Here is a 13,423-nt window from a genome sequence, read left to right on the forward strand (position 1 = left end):
CCACAGGGTTGCAGCCCCTTCCAGACATCCACCTGCTTCTGTGTGAAATCCTCTAGGGTGCAGGTGACTGTAGAGTTGCAGAGTGTTTTCTCTCTCATACACTCACTCTTCTCTCTGTTTGTAATTGCAATGTGCAGTAATTTTACCCCCTTTTAAAATATATTATCTCAGAGGCGTCACCACTGTAAGTGATGGGCTCAGTTTTGGCCACTGCTGGGTTCATCATGGAGCCAGTTGGCATTGGCTCTGTTGCACATGGGAGAAGCTTCTGGCAGCTTCTCACATGAATGACCATTTAGTGCTGAAACCTTTCATGCTGCATTGAGCTTTCACTTTTAGAAGGGGCCAAGACCATAGTCACAGAAATACAGGCTCCCACATAGTCTGGGTTCATTGTCTCTTTCTGGAATATTTTCAGCTATTTTTCAGATGACAGCAGTTGCTCTGAAGCAGAACAGGATCCCACAGCACACAAAAGCCTGAAGGTAAACAAAGACTTTGGTTGCTATCTGAAAACACATAGGCTGCAGAATTTAAGGAAAATCATTTACTCACCTAAATTGGCATTTACCTCTGAAAAGAGAAAAAAAATTATGATGGTCAACTGCTGAGCACAAGGGATTGAAATATGTTAAATTCTAATAATTTCTGATGATTGTATGAAAAATAATGTTCCATAATGCCATTTAAAGAATTCATGCCATCAAGAGTTCTGCCTGCCTTCTGCTCATAGAAATCAAGCCTTTTGATCAAGGCAGAAGAAAGGTGTCCATGTCTGTCATCCCTGAATCTCCATATGGGGTTCCCTATTTCTCTTGCCTGCTTTTTTGCTAAAGTGAAAACAAAAAAATACCTGTGCCAGAAAAGGGAATCTGGCTGCATAATATCCTGATCACTCATTTTACTTTTTTTTAATAAAATATCCACTGAGAGACAGATATTTATTATCTTTGCTGCCACTAACACTTGACAAAAGAGTTAAAATTGTATGTGGCATGAATAAGTGACAAATATGTGAGTAATTCCAACTTAAAAAGAAAGTAATGTTTTAGACAAACAAAAGCAAAAGTCAGCAAGACTTTTTCTAAAGTATCTGCCAAACTTTTGGTTTTCATGACTTATTTGTCATTCTTCTCAGTCTTCACTCCAAGCATGGGGGAAAAAGAGTGTAGGGAACTCTTACTCTGTACACTAAACAACACATGATCAGTTTTATCCCATTGCTAATGAAACAATGCTCTTGAGTTGGCAACTATTTTTTTTCTTAGAGTGTTTTCCAGGGTACAAGATGGGAATATAGGTACTGATTAGAGAAAGCATCTCCTCCTGGGGATCTGAGTCTGAAGATGTGGACAGAAAGAAAAGAGACATGAAGCCCTGGCTGCATTTTTGATTATCTTCCCCTTTCTATTTTTCTTTGGCTCCTAATTCCTTTCCACTGGCTTGCTGAGTTTTCAGCAGCTTGATTTTCTTTTCTAGGTGAATTATAATGAATGGTGGGTCCTCTGATAACAACTGGCCCAATTCTGTCTGCAACATGAGGCTTAATCTGTAATTGCATTAATGGTGTCCTTTTCTTTATTCGCAATATGCTCTTTTCTTGGTTTTAAATAAATGCTCTCTGGAATTCCCTTCTTTTTAAACTTCATGTATTCATTACTCTGTTTCTTTCTCTCTCTTTTTTTTTCATACCTGGTTAATAGTTAGAATTGCTCCCTTCTCCGTCATTGGTTTAATTTGAGAAGCTTCCAGTGCTTTTACAGAATTTTAGCTCAGCAATGAATGCGTTGAAGGGCATTACCATCACCTGAACATTGCTGACACCTTTATGTATCTATCCTTTAACTGTCCATCATGGTCAACTTACTACCTCTTTATATTAAAATGAGCTTGTAAGTCCATCCTTGTATAGTCCTCTAATACAGTCCTAGTTAACCCGTGCTGCCTGGCCGTGTTTAATCATATTCTCATTTCCAGTAAAATTTCTTCATGATTTTAATGTCACCCAATCAGGCTCTGAAATGCCAATGCCACTCAAAAAAATGGAAAATAAATTCTGTGACTTAATATAGGCGGCATTCCATGCTTGGGATGTTTTTTTTCTGTTACATTCTGTTTTGTTTCAATTTCCCTGTATCAACAGCTTTCTTTCGTTGAGTAATCTGTTCTTGGTGATTTTTTTTCACATTGTCCTCTCTTCTTTTATTTTGTGCTATATTAGGAGTCAAGGGATAAAGAATGTCCTTTACCATGTCAGAACAAGGTTCTAGGAGAGATGTGTAGGTTTGAATTATATAGTGTTATTGTAAATGCATGTGTGTGTGTGTGTGTGTGTGTGTGTGTGTGTGAAGTGTTTTCTGCATATCATACTGTTCTTGAAGGAAGGATTGGGGGGGTGGGGTGGGGAAGAAAATTAAAACCCTAAATGGATTACCTCAGTTTACATGGGTGTTTTAAAGCTATTTTGGTCTAAAAGCATCACTAGTCTGTAACACGTTAAATCAAAGTAACCAGATTGGTTGCCCAGAGAAGCTGTGGATGCCCCATCCTCGGGAGTGTTCAAGGCCGAGTTGGATGGCACTCTGAGCAACCTGTTTTAGTGCAAGGTATAGGTTGGAACTAGAGGATCTTGAAGGTCCCTTCCAAACCAAACCATTCTATGATTCTTATAGTAAAAACTAAGTTCTTTTGTGATCCATATCAGTACATGCCAACTGCTTCCAAGCTGCTGGAAAACAGTTTGAATTAGGGTAGCTGTGCCCCTGCTCAGCTGCAATTCAGTCTGGCATCATAGCTGAAAATGAGGATAAGTCTTAAAAAAGGCAAGACCTATGTTAGTAAATTCTCCCTTTCATGAGTGATCAAAGCATAAAGAAATTGTAGTATTTGTAGTATTTGTTAGTTCTGGGCTGAATGTGACTCAAGAGAGGAGCAAATGAAATAAGATATTGATGGTGTGAATATATGAAAGTCTGAATATGAATAATCAGAGATTATTCTGAATAACTGTAATTCTTTTTCCCCCCAAAGAATAAACAAAAGTATAGGTTTTGTAACTGCAATGGCACATACAACCTTAATGAGCTCAAAAAAAGGCAGCAACCTTTCAGAATGTATTTGCCTGTGAATAAGAAGGGAATATGATAAACCCACTGCTAATTAGATTAATAATATTCATTTGAAATTACTCCAAAGAGAGTCTTTTCAAAAAATGGATTTGATAATCTAAAGATACAGCATTATTGAAAGGATCATTATACTTCCAGTCATAGAAACATATTCTGTGTTTAGTCAGGTTTTTACTTCTTTAGAATTTCACTTTTGTTTGTTTGGGTTTTTTGTCTGTGGAATACTTGGTCCAAATGAAATCAACAGGAAAAGATACGAGTTACAGCTCTGTAAAATACTTGTACGTGTGTTATATATACCTCACCCTCTCCATAAAGCGTGATAGAGTTTCCCAGAGTAGTAGAAATGTGAACTATAGATCATTCTCCTGCCTAGAGCCTTCTAGTTTAAATATGTGGAATTTTAGATATGGTTGCTGGATGACTGTGAAGAGTGCGTGAGATTCTTCTCACCTAATACAGAATCATAGAATGGTTTGGGTTGGAAGGGACGTCAAAATCACTTATTTACAATGCAAATTTTTTTCCTGGCAGGAATCTTGGTCCCTCTGGAATTCTGGGCTGAAAAACGGAACTTTCCTGGACCCGCACGTGGCACGCTCCGTCGACCTTTACGCCCAGGGAAAAGGTGTCAGCATTGGGCTCTCAGGTGCCAAAAATGGTTCCCCATTAACGCTAGAAAAGGAACAATGGCTTTCTATCCTGGCACCTTTTCCCTGGGAGGAATGTTCGTCTGTCTGGAATTCTGAGCTGAAAAATGGCACCTTCCTGGACCCGCACGTGGGACGCGCCGTCGAGCTTTGCGCCCAGGAAAAAGGAGGCATCCTTGGGCTCACAGGTGCCCAAGATGGGGACCTACTAACCCTAGAAAAGGTGTCCTGGCACCTATTCCCTGGCAGGAATTTTCGTCCGTCTGGAATTCTGGGTTGAAAAACCGCACTTTTCCAGACCCACACGTGACACGCACCGTCGAGCTTTGCGCCCAGGGAAAAGGTGGCAGCCTTGGCCTCTCAGGTGCCCAATGATGGGGCTTAATTAACCCTAGAAAAGGAACAATGATTTTCTGTCCTGGGACCTTCTCCCTGGCAGAAATCTTCGTCCGTCTGGAATTCTGGGCTGAAACACGGCACCTTCCCGGACCTCCACCTGGCACGCACCGTCGAGCTTTGCGCCCAGGGAAAAGGTGGCAGTCTTGGGCTCTCAGGTGCCAATGATGGGGCCCCATCAACCACGGAAAAGAAACAATGCCTTTCTGTCCAGGCTCCTTTCCCCCTGGCAGGAATCCTGGTCCCTCTGGCATTCTGGGCTGAAAAACAGAACTTTCCCATACGCGCACGTGGCACGTTCCATCGATCTTTGCGCCCAGGGAAAAGGTGGGAGCCTTGGGCTCTCAGGTGCCAATGATGATTCCCCAGTAACGCTAGAAAAGGAGCAATCGCTTTCTGCCATGGCACCTTTTCCCTGGGAGGAATGTTCGCTTGTATGGAATTCTGGGCTGAAAAAAGGCACTTTCCCGGACCCGCACGTGGTACGCAGCGTTGAGCTTTGCGCCCAGGGAAAAGGTGGCAGCCATGGGCTCTCAAGTGCCAATGATGGGGCCCCATTAACCCTAGAAAAGGAACAATGCCTTTCTGTCCTGGCACCTATTCCCTGGCAGGAATCTTCGTCCCTCTGGAATTCTGGGCTGAAAAACGGCCCCTTCCCAGACCTGCACGTGGCACGCAGCATCGAGCTTTGCACCCAGGGAAAAGGTGGCAGCCATGGGCTCTTAGCTGCCAGTGATGGGTCTTAATTAACCCCAGAATAAGAGCAATGGCTTTCTGTCCTGGCACCTTTTACCTGGCAGGAATCTTGGTCCCTCTGGAATTCTGGGCACAAAAACGGCACTTTACCGGACCCACACGTGGCATGACCCGTCGAGCTTTGCGGCCAGGGAAAAGGTGGCAGCCTTGGGCTCTCACGTGCCAATCATGTTTCCCTATTAACGCTAGAAAAGGAACAATGGCTTTCTGACCTGCCACATTTTCCCTGGGAGAAATCTTCGTCCGTCTGGAATTCTGGGCTGAAAAACGGCAATTTCCCGGACCCGCACGTGGCAGGCACCGTCGAGCTTTGCGCCCAGTGAAAAGGTGGCAGCCTTGGGCTCTCAGGTGCCCAAGATTGGGTCATATTAACCCTATAAAAGAAACAAACGCTTTTTGTCCTGGCACCTTTTCCCTGGGAGGAATCTTCGTCCGTCTGGTATTCTGGGCTGAGAAACGGCACCTTCCCGGACCTGCACGTGGAACGCACCATCGAACTTTGCGCCCAGGGCAAAGGTGGCAGCCATGGGCTTTCAGGTGCCAATGATGGGGCCCTATCAACCCTAGAAAAGAAACTATGCATTTCTGTCCAGGCTCCTTTCCCCCTGGCATGAATCCTGGTCCCTCTGGAATTCTGGGCTGAAAAACGGAACTTTAACGTTCCAGCGCATGGCACGCTCTGTCAAGCTTTGCGCCCAGGAAAAAGGTGGGAGCCTTGGGCTCTCAGGTGCCAATGATGGTTCCCCAGTAACGCTAGAAAAGGAGCAATGGCTTTCTGTCCTGGTACCTTTTACCTGGCAGGAATCTTCGTCCGTCTGGAATTCTGGGCACAAAAACGGCACTTTCCCTGACCTGCACGTGGCACGCAGCGTCGAGCTTTGGGCCCAGGGAAAAGGTGGCAGCCTTGGGCTCTCAAGTGCCAATGATGGGGCCCCATTAACACTAGAAAAGGAACACTGGCTTTCTGTCCTGGCACATTTTACCTAGCAGGAATCTTGGTCCCTCTGGAATTCTGGGCTGAGAAACGGCACTTTTCCGGACCCACACGTGGCACGCACTGTCGAGCTTTGCGGCCAGGGAAAAGGTGGCAGCCTCGGACTCGCAGGTGCCAATGATGATTCCCCATTAACATGAGAAAAGGAACAATGGCTTTCTCTCCTGTCACTTTTCCCTGGGAGGAATCTTCTTCCGTATGGAATTCTGGGATGAAAAACGGAACTTTCCCCGACCCGCACCTGACACACACCGTCGAGCATTGTGTCCAGGGCAAAGGTGGCAGCCCTGGACTCTCAAGTGCCAATGTTGGGACCCAATTAATGATAGAAAAGGAACAAACGCTTTCTGTCCTGGCAACTTTTCCCTGGGAGGAATCTTCGTCCGTCTGGAATTCTGGGCTGAAAAACGGCACTTTCCTCGACCCGCAAGTGGCACGCACTGTCGAGCTTTGCGCCCAGGGCAAAGGTGGCAGCATTGGGCTCTCAGGTGCCAATGATGGGGCCCCATTCACCATGGAAAAGGAACAATGCCTTTCTGTCTTGGCACCTTCTCCCTGGGAGAAATCGTCGTCCGTCTGGAATTCTGGGCTGAGAAACGGCACTTTTCCGGACCCGCACGTGGCACGCACCGTCGAGCTTTGGGCCCAGGGAAAAGGTGGCAGCCTTGGACACGCAGGTGCCAATGATGGGGCCCTATTCACCCTACAGAAGGAACAATGGCTATCTGTCCTGGCACCTTTTCCCTGGGAGGAATCTTCGTTCGTCTGGAATTCTGGGCTGAAAAATGGCATTTTTCCCGGACCAACACGTAGCACGCACCGTCGAGCTTTGCGCCAAGGGAAAAGGTAGCAGCCTTGGGCTCTCAGGTACCAATGATGGTTCCCCATTAACCCTAGAAAATAAACAAAGGCTTTCTGTCCTGGCACATTTTAGCTGGCAGGAATCTCCGTCAGTCTGGAATTCTGGGCTGAAATACGGCACTCCCCCGGACTCGCAGGTGACACGCACAGTCGACTTTTGCCCCCAGGGAAAAGGTGGCAGCCTTGGGATTTCAGGTGCCAATGATGTTTCCCCATCAAAGCTAGAAAAGGAACAATGGCTTTCCGTCCTGCCACATTTTCCCTGGCAGAAATCTTCGTCCGTCTGGAAATCTGGGCTGAAAAACGGCACTTTCCCGGACCCGCACATCGCACGCTCCGTCGAGCTTTGGGCCCAGGGAAAAAGTGGTACCCTTGGGCTCTCAGGTGTCCAAGATGGGGCCCTATTAACCCTAGAAAAGAAACAAACACTTTCTGTCCTGGCACCTTTTCCCTGGGAGGAATCTTCGTCTGTATGGAATTCTGGGCTGAAAAACGGAACTTTTCCGGACCCACACGGGGCACTCTCCATCGAGCTTTGCGCTAGGGAAAAGGTGGCAGCCTTAGACTCCCAGGTGCCAAAGATGGGGCCCCATTCACCCTAGAAAAGGAGCAATGGCTTTCTGTCCTCACACCTTTTCCCAGGAAGGAATTTTTGTCCATCTGGAATTATGGGATGAAAAACAGAACTTTCCCGGACCAACACGTGGCACGCACCGTCGAGCTTTGCGCCCAGGGAAAAGGTGGCAGCCTTGGGCCCTCAAGTGCCAATGATGGTTCCCCATTAACGCTAGAAAAGGAGCAATGGCTTTCTGTTCTGGCACCTTTTCCCCGAGAGGAATCTTCGTCCGTCTGAAATTCTGGGCTGAAAAATGGCACTTTCCCAAACCCGCACGTGGTACGCTCCGTCGAGCTTTGCGTCCAGGGAAAAGGTGGCAGCCTTGGGCTCTCAGGTGCCCAAGATGGGGCCCTATTAACCCTAGAAAAGAAACAAACGCTTTCTGTCCTGGCACCTTTTCCCTGGGAGGAATCTTCGTCCGTCTGAAATTCTGGGCTGAAAAACGGCACTTTTCCAGACACGCATGTGGAACTCACCGTCGAGCTTTGCACCCAGGCAAAAGGTGGCAGCCTTGGGCTCTCAGCTTCCAGTGATGGGGCACCATTAAGCATAGAAAAGGAGCAACGGCTTTCTGTCCTGGCACCTTTTCCCTGCCAGGAATCCTGGTCCGTCTGGAATTCTGGGCTGAAAAACGGCACTTTTCCGGACCCGCACGTGGCACGCACCGTTGAGCTTTGCGCCCAGGGAAAAGGTGGCAACCTTGTCCTCTCAGGTGCCAATGATGTTTCCCCATTAACGTTAGAAAAGGCACAATCGCTTTCTGTCCTGGCACCTTTTCCCTGGCAGGAATCTTCGTCCGACTGGAATTCTGGGATGAAAAACAGAACTTTCCCCGGCCTGCACGTGGCACGCACGGTCGAGCTTTGCGCCCAGGGAAAAGGTGGCAGCCTTAGACTCTCAAGTCCAATGATGGAACCGAATTACAGTTAGAAAAGGAACAAACGCTTTCTGTCCTGGCACCTTTTCCCTGGGAGAAATCTTCGTCCGTCTGGAATTCTGGGATGAAAAACGGGACCTTTCCGGACCCGCACGTGGCACGCACCATCGAGCTTTGCACCCAGGGCAAAGGTGGCAGCCTTAGACTCTCAAGTGCCAATGATGGGACCCAATTACTGTTAGAAAAGGAACAAACGATTTCTGTCATGGCACCTTTTCCCTGGGAGGAATCTCCGTACGTCTGAAATTCTGGGATGAAAAAAGGGACTTTTCCGGACTCGCATGTGGAACGCACCGTCGAGCTTTGCACCCAGGGAAAAGGTGACAGCCCTGGGCTCTCAGGTGCCAATGATGGTTCCCCATTAAGGCTAGAAAAGGAGCAATCGCTTTCTGCCATGGCGCCTTTTCCTTGGGAGGAATGTTCGCACGTCTGGAATTCTGGGCTGAAAAACGACACTTTCCAGGACCCACACGTGGCACGCACCGTCGAGCTTTGCGCCCAGGGAAAAGGTGGCAGCCTTGGGCTCCTACGTGCCAATGATGGTACCAAACTAACGTTAAAAAAGGAGCAATGGCTTTCTGTCCTGGCACCTTTTCCCTGGGAGGAATCTTCGTCCGTCTGGAATTCTGAGCTGAAAAACGGCACTTTTCCGTACCTGCACGTGGCACACATTGTCGAGCTTTGCGCCCAGGGAAAAGGTGGCAGCCTTGGGCTCTCAGCTGCAAATGATGGGGACCCATTAACGCTAGCAAAGGAACCATACCTTTCTGTCCTGGCACCTATTCCCTGGCAGGAATCTTCTTCCGTCTGGAAATCTAGGCTGAAAAACGGCACCTTCCCGGACTTGCACGTGGCATGCACCGTCGAGCTTTGCGTCCAGGGTAAAGGTGGCAGCCTTGGGCTCTCATGTGCCAGTGATGGGTTTTAATTAACCCTAGAGAAAGAGCAGTGGCTTTCTGTCCTAGCTCATTTTCCCTGGCAGGAATTCTGGTCCCTCTGGAATTCTGGGCTGAATATCGGAACTTCCCGTACCCGCACGTGGCACGCCCTGTCGAGCTTTGCGCCCAGGAAAAGCCTGGCAGCCTTGGGCTCTCAGGTGCCAATGATGGGGCCCAATTAACGTTAGAATAGGAACAATGACTTTCTGTCCTGGCACCTTCTCCCTGGTAGAAGTCTTCGTCAGTCTGGAATTCTGGGCACAAAAACGGCACTTTCCCGGACCCGCACGTTGTACGCACCATCGAGCTTTGCGCCCAGGGAAAAGGTGGCAGCCTTCGGTTCTCAAGTGCCAATGATGTTTCCCCATTAACGCTAGAAAAGGAACAATGCCTTTCTGTCCTGGCACCTATTCCCTGGCAGGAATCTTCATCCGTCTGGAAATCTGGGCTGAAAAACAGCACCTTCCCAGAACTGCACGTGGCAAGCTACATCGAGCTTTGCGCCCAGGGAAAAGGTGGCAGCCTTGGGCTCTCAGATGCCAATGCTGGGTCTTAATTAACCCTAGAAAAACAGCAATGGCTTTCTGACCTGGCACCTATTCCCTGGCAGGAATCTTGCTCCCTCTGGAACTCTGGAATGAAAAACGGCACTTTCCCGTACGCGCACGTGGCATGCTCCGTCGAGCTTTGCGCCCAGGGGAAAAGGTGCCAGCCTTGTGCTCTCAGGTGCCCAAGATGGGGCCCCATCAAACCTAGAAATGGAACAATGGCTTTCTCTCCTACCACATTTTCCCTGGGAGGAATCTTCTTCCAACTGGAATTCTGGGCTGAATAACGGCACTTTCCCGAACCAGCACGTGGCAAGCATGGTCGAGCTTTGTGCCCAGGACAAAGGTGGCAGACTTAGACTCTCAAGTACAATGATGGGACCCAATTACGGTTAGAAAAGGAACAAACACTTTCTGTCCTGGCACCTTTTACCTGGGAGGAATCTTCGTCCTTCTGGAATTCTGGGATGAAAAACGGGACTTTTCCGGACACGCACGTGGCACACACCGTCGAGCTTTGCACCCAGGGCAAAGGCAGCAGCCTTGGGCTCTCAGCTGCCAATGATGGGGCCCCATTAACGCTAGAAAAGGAACACTGGCTTTCTGTCCTGGCACCTGTTCCCTTGGAGGAATGTTCACAGGTCTGGAATTCTGGGCAGAAAAACGGCACTTTCCCGAACCTGCAAGTGGCACGCACCGTCGACCTTTGCGCCCAGGGAAAAGGTGGCAGCCTTGGGCTCCTACGTGCCAATTGTGTTTCCCCATTAACGCTAGAAAAGGAACAATGGATTTCTGTCCTGCCACATTTTCCCTGGGAGACATCTTCGTCCGTCTGGAATTCTGGGCTGAAAAACGGCACTTTCCCGGACCTGCACGTGGCACGCAGCGTCGAGCTTTGCGCCCAGGGAAAAGGTGGCAGCCTTGGGCTCTCAGGTGCCCAAGATGGGGCCCTATTAACCCTAGAAAAGAAACAAACGCTTTCTGTCCTGGCACCTTTTCCTGGAAGGAATCTTCGTCCGTCTGGAATTCTGGGATGAAAAACGAGACTTTTCTGGACCCTCACGTGGCACGCACCGTCGAGCTTTGCGCCCAGGGAAAAAGTGGTAGCCTTGGGCTCTCAAGTGCCAATGATGGGACCCCACTAACATTAAAAAAGGACCAATGGCTTTCTGTCCTGGCACCTTTTCCCTGGGAGGAATCTTCGTCCGTCTGGAATTCTGTTCTGAAAGACGGCACCTTACCGGATCTGCACGTGGCATGCACCGTCGAGCTTTGCGCCCAGGGTAATGGTGGCAGCCTTGGGCTCTCAAGTGCCAATGATGGGTCTTAATTAACCCTAGGGAAAGAGCAGTGGCTTTCTGTCCTAGCTCATTTTCCCTGGCAGGAATCCTGGTCCCTCTGGAATTCTGGGCTGAATAACGGAACTTTCCCATACCCGCACATGGCACGCCCTGTCGAGCTTTGCACCCAGGAAAAACGTGGCAGCCTTGGGCTCTCAGGTGCCAATGATGGGGCCCAATTGACATTAGAAAAGGAACAATGGCTTTCTATTCTGGCACCTTCTCCCTGGTAGGAGTCTTCGTCCATCTGGAATTCTGGGCTGAAAAACAGCACTTTCCCAGACCCACACATTGTATGCACCATCGAGCTTTGCGTACAGGCAAAAGGTGGCAGCCTTGGGATTTCAGATGCCAATGATGGGGCCCCATTAACACTAGAAAAATAACACTTGCTTTCTCTCCTGGCACATATTCCCTGGGAGGAATCTTCTTCCATGTGGAATTCTGGGCTGAATAACGGCACTTTCCCGGACACGCACGTGGCACGCACCATCGAGCTTTGTGCCCAGGGAAAAGGTGGGAGCCTTGGGCTCTCAGCTCACAATGATGGTTCCCCATTAATGCTAGAAAAGGAGCAATCGCTTTCTGCCATGGCACCTTTTCCCTGGGAGGAATGTTCGCACGTCTGGAGTTCTGGGCTGAAAAACGGCACTTTCCCGGACCCACACGTGGCACGCACTGTCGAGCTTTGTGCCCAGGGAAAAGGTGGCAGCCTTGGGCTCTCAGCTGACAATGATGGTTCCCCATTAACTCTAGGGTTAGGGTTAGGGTTAGCATTAGGCTTAGGGTTAGGGTTACGTTAGGGTTAGGGTTAGGGTTAGGTTTAGGGTTAGGGTTAGGTTTTGGGACCCCCATAGTTTACAGTAAGCACTAGGGTTAGGGTTAGGTTTTTGTTTAAGGTTAGGGTTAGGGTTAGGGTTAGGGTTTGGGACCCCCACAGTTTACAGTAAGGACTAGGGTTAGGGTTAGGGTTAGGGTTAGGGTTAGGGTTAGGGTTAGGGTTATGGTTAGGGTTTGGGACCCCCATACTTTACAGTAAGCACTAGGGTTAGGTTTAGGGTTTGGGTTAGGGTTAGGGTTAGGGTTAGGGTTACGGTTAGGGTTAGGGTTAGGGTTTGGGACTCCCACAGTTTACAGTAAGCACTAGGGTTAGGGTTAGGGTTAGGGTTAGAGTTAGGGTTAGGTTTAGGGTTAGGGTTAGAGTTAGGGTTAGGGTTTGGGTCCCCCACAGTTTAGAGTAAGCACTAGTGTTTGGGTTAGTGTTAGGGTTAGGGTTACGGTTAGGGTTAGGATTAGGTTTAGGGTTAGGGTTAGGGTTAGGGTTAGGGTTAGGGTTAGGGTTAGGGTTAGGGACCCTCACTCTTTACAGTAAGCACTAGGGTCAGGGTTAGGGTTAGGGTTAGGGTTAGGGTTAGGGTTAGGGTTAGGGTTAAAGTTAGTGTTAGGCTTAGGCTTAGTCTTAGGCCTAGGCTTAGGCTTAAGGTTATGCTTAGAGTTATGCATAGCTTAAGTGTTAGGGCAGCACTGGGGTAAGGGTTAGTGTTAAGTTCCCTTTTGGACTCTTCTGCATCCTTTTTTCATCTCCTTTTATTCTCTTGGAGCTTCTGATTCCACCTGAACCAACTTGGGCACTTCTAGACCCCTCTGAATGTTTCACTTGGTAGCAGAGCAAAGTTGCACTTTGCTAGGTGAGCTTCCCCTAATGAAGAACTGTGTTTTTCACGGAGGAAGAAAGCTCCAGGTCTGAAATGAAGATGGACAAAGATTTCTCTCAGGGAAAAGGTGCCAAGATACAAAAGGATTGCTCCTTTTGTAGTGTTAATTGGGCCCCATCATTGGCACCTGAGACCACAAAGATCTGAACTTTCATCTTGATGCAAACTTCAATCGTTTTAGGCATGTACGGGCCTTTTTCCATCCCGGAATTGCAGATGGGCCAAGATTCCTGCCAGGGAAAACGAGGCAGGAGAGAAAGCAATTGTTCCTTTTCTAAGGTTAATGGGGCCCTATCATTGGCACTTGAGATCCTGATGCATATGATTCACGTTCCAAAGCCGTAAGAAATATGTGTCCTGATTCCTTCCCTTGGCAGGAATCAACTGTGTCACATTTTAGTAGATCATGGGACTATTACTTGCACTTTGCGAGATGAACTTCTCAAAAGGAACAACTGTGCTTTTTCCACAAAAAAGAATACTCCAGGCCTGGATTCTCAGATGCATATGATTCACTTTTCCAAAGCCATAACAAATGTGTTTG

The sequence above is a fragment of the Pithys albifrons genome, chromosome 4, assembly GCF_047495875.1.
Source record: "Pithys albifrons albifrons isolate INPA30051 chromosome 4, PitAlb_v1, whole genome shotgun sequence".
Classification (NCBI taxonomy): Eukaryota; Metazoa; Chordata; class Aves; order Passeriformes; family Thamnophilidae; genus Pithys; species Pithys albifrons.